The sequence below is a fragment of the Cydia splendana genome, chromosome 10 (genome assembly GCF_910591565.1).
Source record: "Cydia splendana chromosome 10, ilCydSple1.2, whole genome shotgun sequence".
NCBI classification, from domain to species: Eukaryota; Metazoa; Arthropoda; class Insecta; order Lepidoptera; family Tortricidae; genus Cydia; species Cydia splendana.
Window position 1 is genome coordinate 17,122,359 of NC_085969.1, and position 9,136 is coordinate 17,131,494.

Below are 9,136 nucleotides of genomic sequence, written 5' to 3' on the forward strand. Positions count from 1 at the left end.
ACAAGAAAAAATATATATTGTGACTGTTAACCCTTTATAAGGCAGAGACGATTTGGAAACCACTTAGTTAATAAACATTTACGGAGAAGAACATCCTCTTTATTATTTAACTATAATGGTATTATATAGCGAATATATCAGGCTTTCTTTCCTCGTTCATACTTTTTCGGTCAGTATTTAATTTTTGTGTAATTAATTAATCTATAGTATGTGGTCAATTTATGCACTATGCCTGTCAAGGGAAGCAAGCTATCGTCATTGTTTCCATTATACTATTAAAAATATACACGTCGCTGTATCTAATAATTTGAATTATAGCTCTTGCAATTCACGATAGCGAGTGGCGAGACTCTTATTGGTATGATGACAAGGTCTAATTTTGATAAATCCACTCTCCATCGTGAATTGCAAGAGCTTATAATTTTTTCAGTGATATTCGTATATTAATCCTACCCACTACAAGATACACAATAATGTTCGATTTACCGTATGTAGTCAATTAAACGCCAGTCTGTACAGAGCACCTTATGTTTGTTATGTCAATGTCAATGAATAGGGGTATTGGAAACAGATCATCTGAAAACTCAAGTGCACTAACAGGCTGAGTGCATATATTGACCACATGTTTTTCTTAATGATTTCGTTTTTTTTTTGGCGTAGATGTGTTCCCCAGTGCATTAGAAACATGGTAGTGTATTTAACTTTCACGTAGCATATCTGTATAAATGGGGCCTTATAAAGGGTTAAACTGTGCATTATTCCATGGTAAGTTTAATTGTATAGTTTTGCAATATTTAGATAACGTCGAGCAATATTTTTCAAACGTTCCCGATATGGTACACCATGCATTGAGATTCATATTGCTTATACAGAACAAGTGAAGAAAGCTTGCACTTGTCAGAGTCTATATGTCGTTGGCATAAGTTTTAATTTGGCGTAATCTGTAGGAACGGTTATTTATGATTTTACGGCACACTCACGTTAAAATATGTACACATATGAGAACTTCTGTCCAAGGCATAAGGCTCAAAATTGTTAACCTTTTTTAGAGCTGATAACAGCTGATTAAATTAATAATTATGTATAGTTTTTAGATGATGCGAAAGTAATCCTAACGGGATGCGGATAATGAGCATTATTTATCAATCCTTTGCAAGTAAAGATGATCGTGATCAGGATGATGGGATCTTCGGGTGCCGATAGTGAATTTGACTTTGGAATATTACGGGCAACCATAAATCAGGCCTGTGAAGAATTTAGCGATTCATAATAGTCGATCGTTATGTCCTGAGTTAGTTGAACTGACGCCAGTTACATAGGACTTATTTTTAACTAATACACAACTCCATACATCGGAATCACCTGTCAGAATTTTGAAGTTGGCATCAAGTTCAATAATAGGTCACCAATGTGTTCAATGATCACCTACACGTCCTACAATCTGATTCTGTAGAATCCACCTACAACACCATAAGTTTTGGTAATGCTGATGCTGGTTATACATCACCACTAGAGCTCCAAGCTGGCCTCATCAGGACTAACTAAAAATACAAAAATCTCATCAAAAACATCATACAAGGTCGCTAAATCCATAAAAGTCACTTAAAAGCAATCCGCAACCATAAAAACTGTTGATAGCATTACAAAAAGAAACGGAACATATAAAAACGAAAATGTGCCATTTATTTCTGTATGTAAGTATATACTCTATACCTTAATGCATGAAGTTCCACATATGGAACACAGATAAAAAACCTTTTATTTTCCAAAATATGCGTTGTATATTTTTTTATTATTTTTCCCTAAGAGTAAACACATATATTTATCACATATAATTTTATTTCTCAAAACAAAAAAGTCATGCATTTTAGGGTTAAACCGCATCAATAAGATATCTTTAATTTTTAATACGTATAATGACTTGGCCATCGCACGGCTGCATAATGACACAAGGATCATCGTCAACTAATAAAAATAATTAAACGTAACGCTAGCGCGCTAATCGCATGCAGTTTGAGCATTATACATATTTACGATTACGATACGAGTAAAGCATTACGTGCGATTGCCAAGTCATTATATGTATTAAAAATGAAAGATATCTTATTGATACGGTTTAACACCCCCTGGCACTGACTAAAATAACCGACTTGGTTTCACATAACATCTCAAAACTTTTTTGTAGTAGAAGAATTGCATTGCGAGACTTGCATCTTTTTACATGTAATGTTTTTGATGGGATCTCATCTCTTTTTGTAGGTAGTCCTTCTTTTCGGGTACCACTTCTTGTACGTCAGCTACCACTTTTATCAAAGCTCATACCCATCCCGCACTATACTCGTACTCATACCTATACAATACTCATGGCCATACCAAACTATACTTGTACTCATACAATACTCAATACCCAAATACCCATCCTACAACTCCCACACCATACCCGCACTCATACCTATCAATCAATCAATCAATCAATCAATCATTTATTTATTTCTTTGAATGTGGTACATTAAAGATGTAATAACAGAATTTTGTTCAGCACATCCTGCCTGAATAGGCATAGAAATAGTGAGTCTTACCTAAACTGCATGCAAGTAATGATTATGTACATTAAAATTTAACATTAAATTATAAGTAATATCAAAAATATAAATCATAGAAGTCACAAGTAAACATTAATTTCATTCATTATAAGTAATATCAAAAATATAAATCATAGAAGTCACAAGTAAACATTAATTTCATTCAATAAAAGTATACAAATAATTAATAATTCAGGTAGTCAAATAATTGGTTCTACGTCAAATAATAATAAGTATAATAATAGTCAAGCCTAGTTTAACTTGTTAAGGAGCTTCTAGGAACTCTTTTATTGAGTAAAAATATTTATCGATCAAATAGGTAGTGAACAGCTTCTTAAATCGATGAACCGGGAGATTTCTCATATGTATCGGTATTTTATTAAATATTCTTGGTGCCATTCCAAAGAAACTATTTCGCATTAATGCCGTTTTCATAGGCTGAATGTATAACTGTCCCTCATATTGAGGGCGTATTGGCTGATTACGTCTCTCTGATACACTTGTAAACAAATGTGGATTTCGTTTTACGAATAGAGCTACTTCGAGTATATATAATGAAGGCAGTGTTAGAAGTTTTAGGGATTTGAATAAGGGAATACAACTATCTCTTACATCTACACCGCAGATAGCTCTTATGCATCTCTTTTGGGCTATAAAAGCGGCCTCGCGATTTACAGAGTTTCCCCAAAAAATGATGCCGTATCTAATTTTTGATACTACTAGTCCGTGATATGCTACTAGAACTGTATCACGATTGGCTATTTTAGACAGTCTGTTAATAGCGTAGGCCGATTTGCTCAAGTACTTACATAAGTCATCTATGTGATTTTTCCAAGTTAACTGATAATCTATTAATAAGCCTAGAAATTTTGTAACAGCTACATTCTCTATTGTTGTACCTTCGTAGTTAACATTGATATTACTATTACTTGATTGTGCTGATGTCCGCTGATGAAAATGCATTACATTTGTCTTATCCAAGTTAATTATTAAATTATTATTGCTAAGCCATGTTATTATATTATTCAATTCTGTATTTATGTCATGTTCATAGTTTCTTAAATCATTACAGCGTATAATTGATGTACTATCGTCCGCAAAGAAAACGATTGGATAATTGACATTCTTCGGCAAATCATTAATATAGACTAGAAACAATAATGGTCCAAGTACACTTCCCTGAGGAACCCCATGTTGTGTAATGTGTTCTCCAGAGGTATAACTACATTGTTTCTTGGTTGCATTACATATTCTGGATATCTCGGTATATTGTGTCCTATCTTTTAAATAAGACGATATAAGATTCGATGCGTTGCCCCTTACACCATACATACTAAGTTTGTCTAAGAGTCGATCATGGCAAACATAATCGAAATCCTTAGACATGTCGGTATAAATCGCACAAATCGGGTTTCTTCTGTCAATACTCTCCATCACAACCTTAAGCATGTCATGTATTGCTAAATTAATAGAAACATTTTTTCTAAAGCCTTTCTGCTCGTAACATAGTATGTTAAAATTTGTTAAGTAAGAGTACAGACGTTGATAAATAATTTTTTCAAAAAGTTTTGAAAATATGGGGATATAAGAGCAATTGGCCGATAGTTGTTTAAGCTTTCCTTATCTCCTTTTTTATGTAACGGCTTTATAACAGTTTTTTTTTAAACCATCAGGATATATTCCTGTAGATAAAGTGAGATTAATTATATGGCACAAATGTGTGTCTATGATACTACTGGCAAACTTAATAACAACCGTGGATATATCATCATAACCCACGCTGTTTGTATTTTTGAGGGAACTTATTGTTGATTTTATTTCTTGTGGTGTTGTGGGCGCTAGAAAAATGGAATGTGAATTGCTACGTATTTTATTGTCATTCCCGTTATTTTGTGTCGTACTTGGGATGCTTCTTTCAATAAAGTGATTATTAAACGCTTCCGCGATATGGACTGGATCTGTTAATATCTCATTTCCTTTTTTTATTGATTGTATAAATTGCTTAGGGTATTGAGCTTTTTGAGCGTTTATTACTCGCCATGTTGCTTTTGTTCTGTTCGTGGCAGTATTTATTGCATAGTTATTTTGTGCCTTCTGCGTTAACTTGACTATCTTTTTGTATAATTTTGAATAATTATTAAGTAAGGCTTTGTTTTGCGGAGTAGGAAATCGTCTATATTGCCATAATAGTTGTCTCTATCTCTTACAACAAATTCGCACACCCTTTGATATCCACCTAGTTTTTGCATTACATCTAATAGTCACACTTTTTTTTGGAAAACAAAGCTCATATAGTAAGCGAAAATCTTCTATAAAACTATTATACGCAACATTCGGATTATCTGTACTGTAGATGTCGGCGAATGAAAGCGATTTTATATAAGAATTAAATTTAGCCAAATTTTCGTTTGAGTAATTTTCTCAATGCGATACGTATAAATTCTATTCACTCTCCTCGCCGGAATCGTCAGCACTTGGGCAGTGTGGTCTGATAGTCCAAAGTCGAATACTTCGCTTTGACATGTTTTTACATTGTGGATAAAATTATCTAAACAAGTATTACTACTCGGCCTTGTTGGCTCACATATTTCTAGTTTCAATTTATAGCTAAGCCAGAAATTTTCGAATTCTAATGACATGTTATTTTTTTTTAATATATCGATGTTAAAGTCGCCACAGATTATTATATTTTTACTAGAATCATTACAATTTTTTTTCAGAACCTTATACATCACTTCATAAAAGTCCTTTAAATTGTTATGTATGGGCGTACGATAAACACAAACTATAACAGTCTTATATATAGGCAGCTCTATAGCACAGCACTCTACTATATTTGAAAGTGAATAATTTTCGATCTCGGGTAACACCTTATATTTTAAGTCAGATCTCACTAATATACAAGATCCTCCGCGCCTCTGGTTCTTTCTTGAATAGCATGCAGCCATCTGGTAGTTTGGTAGAGTGAGCGGTCTTCATGGCCTTCGATAATGAAGTGTTCAGTTATGCAGACGACGCCTAAGTATATCTATATTGTTTATTTTCAGTTCATTTAAATGCACCGTTAGCGAGTCCGTTTTGTTAAGTAGTCCAGCTATATTTTGATGTAATATTTCAATTTTGCTGTCGAAAAAATGTTTTATTATTTGTAACGGTTGACTTAGAAGTCGTATTGGTTTCATCACTGCATACTAGGGCACTGTCCGATGCTCGCGAGTTCTCCGAGTTCTGTTCAGATGTAGTGTCCATCACCGTAGATATAGAGTTTTGCTCTCGTTCGCTTGACAGGTTCTGCGCGCTACGCTCGCTCTGTGTGTTTAGAGCTACCGATGAAATATGCACGTTTGTACTTTTGGCTGCGTCTTGTGTATTCTGCTTGTTTGATGTCGGACAATGTTCTTTTCCATTGATGTACAACTTATTATTTCGCATTACTGCATGTTTGCCCTCGTGCCTAGCAGTTTTTTGGCACTCTCGTAAATAATAACGTCGCTCAAGTCCTTCCTTGTCTAAAATATCTGATACAGAGTATCCCGAATATTTGAAGCAGTATGTATTATGAAGAATATATTTTTTCATTCTATTGCTTATTAATTCTATAATAAGAGGACGGCGGTTCCCTTTTTTTCCGGTCCGTTTAACTGATTCTATATAACCATTTATGTCAATGCTTAGTAAGTCTCGAAACATGTACTTAATTAATTCGGGTAATTACGTTTTCTTCTGATTCTCTATAGTACTCGTCTAGGCCGTATAGAACTAATTTCCTTCGGTTGCTGTCACTATCGGTTGTTTGCAAATTTGTACTATTTTGTGTCTCCAGAATATTTTTAATGTCCTTAAGCTCTTTCTTTAGTTCATAATTTTCGGTTTCTAATAAATTTATTTTTTCTTGCGTACTTTGTAATTGTTGTTCGAAATATTGTTGTTTGGATATAATTGAGTTGTTAGTATGAGTAAAATCGTCGTTAATTTTCGAGACAGCTAATTTAATTTCGGCTTGTATTATCCCAGTCAAATTGCTAACGATTTTGTCGTAGTTAGCTTTCAGTTTGGTATCGAGAAGAGTGCTAATTTGGTCGATTGTAGGTATTTCCCTTTCCTGATTCGTAGTTTGGTATTGTTGCAACCGTATTGTGTCCCCAAAGGTGCTTTTTTTCGTGTCGTCTTGAAGTAGGTCATCTATGGACATATTTGTGTTATCACACATTGTTTCAAATGATTTGCGAACCGATGTATTGTCGTTCTTTCGCCTTAGAGTAACATTAGCACAGGACGGACACCGCCACGCACGCTTAAGCTCTTCACTCATGTTTTCATATATATTTTCTGACATACCAAGACACAGGTAGTGACAGTTTCTCTGACATGAGAAGCATGCCAGCCGTTCAGAGTTATTAATTATTTTAGCGAGACACGCAAAACAATCCATTGTAATGTTTAGGTATTTTCAAATAAAGTGACGAATAGTCCTTGATGTTGATTCGCTCCCGAGTCTAGCCGACGATTTCCGAATCGAAGCGATAATCCAATGACTAAGCTTCTTCAATTTGCTGCGAGTCTTTCTCGTTGCTGATAGGTCTACGAGCACATCCGAGCTATGCCGAAGCTTATCTTGATGGTGGTTGGGTTTTGTGAACTACCGAAATTGTCCGAATGATATTCTCAATGCTGATTTGACGCCGAGTATCTCCGAATGCGCCTGCGATTCTTATTGGGCACCGAGTCTTCCCGAGTTTAAACGAGCACACTATTGGTCACCGAGTCCATCCGAAACCTGGCGAAAGTTCTGATTGGTCTCCGAATGCGCCTGCGATTCTTATTGGCTACCGAGTCTTGCCGAGTTTAAACGAGCACACTATTGGTGACCGAATCCTAACGGGATTGAACGAAGTTAACCGAGTACCGTCGTGTGCGCACACTGTCGTCTATGTGTGCGTAAATTTTGAACGGTAACAACGATCAGGTACAAAAATCCATTTCACTATTTTTACATTTTGGCCACTGATTTTTGGACCATATTAACACAAATCTTGAATTTGGCCTTGAAAAATTATTTGACACGGGTATTTGATAGGTCACTTCTCTATTTCAGCACTTTTTTAATTGCTTTCGTAAGACGAATGTAACGTACGTCCGCCTTGCGCAAGCGACACACAACAAAATACAATACAAATACAAAATACAAAATTCTTTATTTCTTTTAAATACACGTGGCCATGGTTTAGGGGATGGAGCCGCCCGGTAAGCAAAGAATTGCCTGTGTTGGGAGGCACCGCTCTTCCCTAGGTTAACAACAAACTTTTTATCTAAACATAAATACCTAAAAATATAATTTCTAAAACTAAAATAACAACAATGACCATTTTTAGCTTACACGTTAGATGCTTATAATTAGGTGTAAAATTTTAACAGATTTATTTTATTGTAAGTAGCTTAAATATAATAATAAATGTAAATGCATGAAAAACGCTCGCGCGTGTGCGTGTGTGTGTGTGTGTGTGTGTGTGTGTGTGTGTGTGTGTGTGTGTGTGTATGTATATATATGACAGAGACTATTCTGTCCAACAACTATGCCATATTCATATCCTTACCATACTTATAGCCATACCATTCCTACTCGTACTATACACATATAAAAACTACATATACACATCTTCATACTCACATCGTACATCACAGACCTTTACTTTACCTACTATTGGTTGGAACTGCAACAGTAACTTTGTAATACCATATATTTATATGGGACTACAAACTTACATATGCAGTTCTTAAATCTTTAAAACGTGACTGATATTGCAATATTTTTAGGTTTTCTATGGCTTGATAAGCTGAAAACTACTTGTGTTTAAAATTTGAAGCTTGTGGGTATGCTAGAAGTACCTTAGAATTATGATGATCGTGAGTGAATTTCGATTTTCTTTTTTCGCGGTAGGTAGGTATGTTGAACAATAGTGTTGAACAATAGGGTTTGTTTACCTCTTTATGTTGTATCGAATAAAGAATAATGTCATTACAGTTACAATATGTTTTTGTGTGAGAAGACATAAAATTGATTACTACTTATTTGTTTTTTTTTTTCATGAGTAGTCGGACTAGGTACGAAAATACAAATGTTTTGTTTAAAAAAATATATTTAAAAACACGTGACTAAATGATTGATGATCAGTGATCGTACATTTTCCAGCATTTATAGTGTAGCAGAGTGGTGTTAACGGAATTGGTATAAATAATTTCAACCCTAATGATTAAGTAGCGTAATATTAACCTTAATTTACCATTTCAGTTGAAATTATCTGGAACTGGAAATAGTACGATCACTGTTGATGATTCATAGAATCAGGGCCGGATTAACACTAAGTCAAAGTAGGCAACTGCCTAGGGGCCCCGCCTCGGCTCGGGGGCCCCGGCGGCTCAGCGCGCACCAAATAAAATTTTGTTCCATAGGGTCAAAATTCATGAGTAATTTTTTTATTCTTATAATAATGAATATGCTTTGTTATTGTTTCTTTTTTTCAATCCATTCTTTAAATTAATGAAATACTGTAATA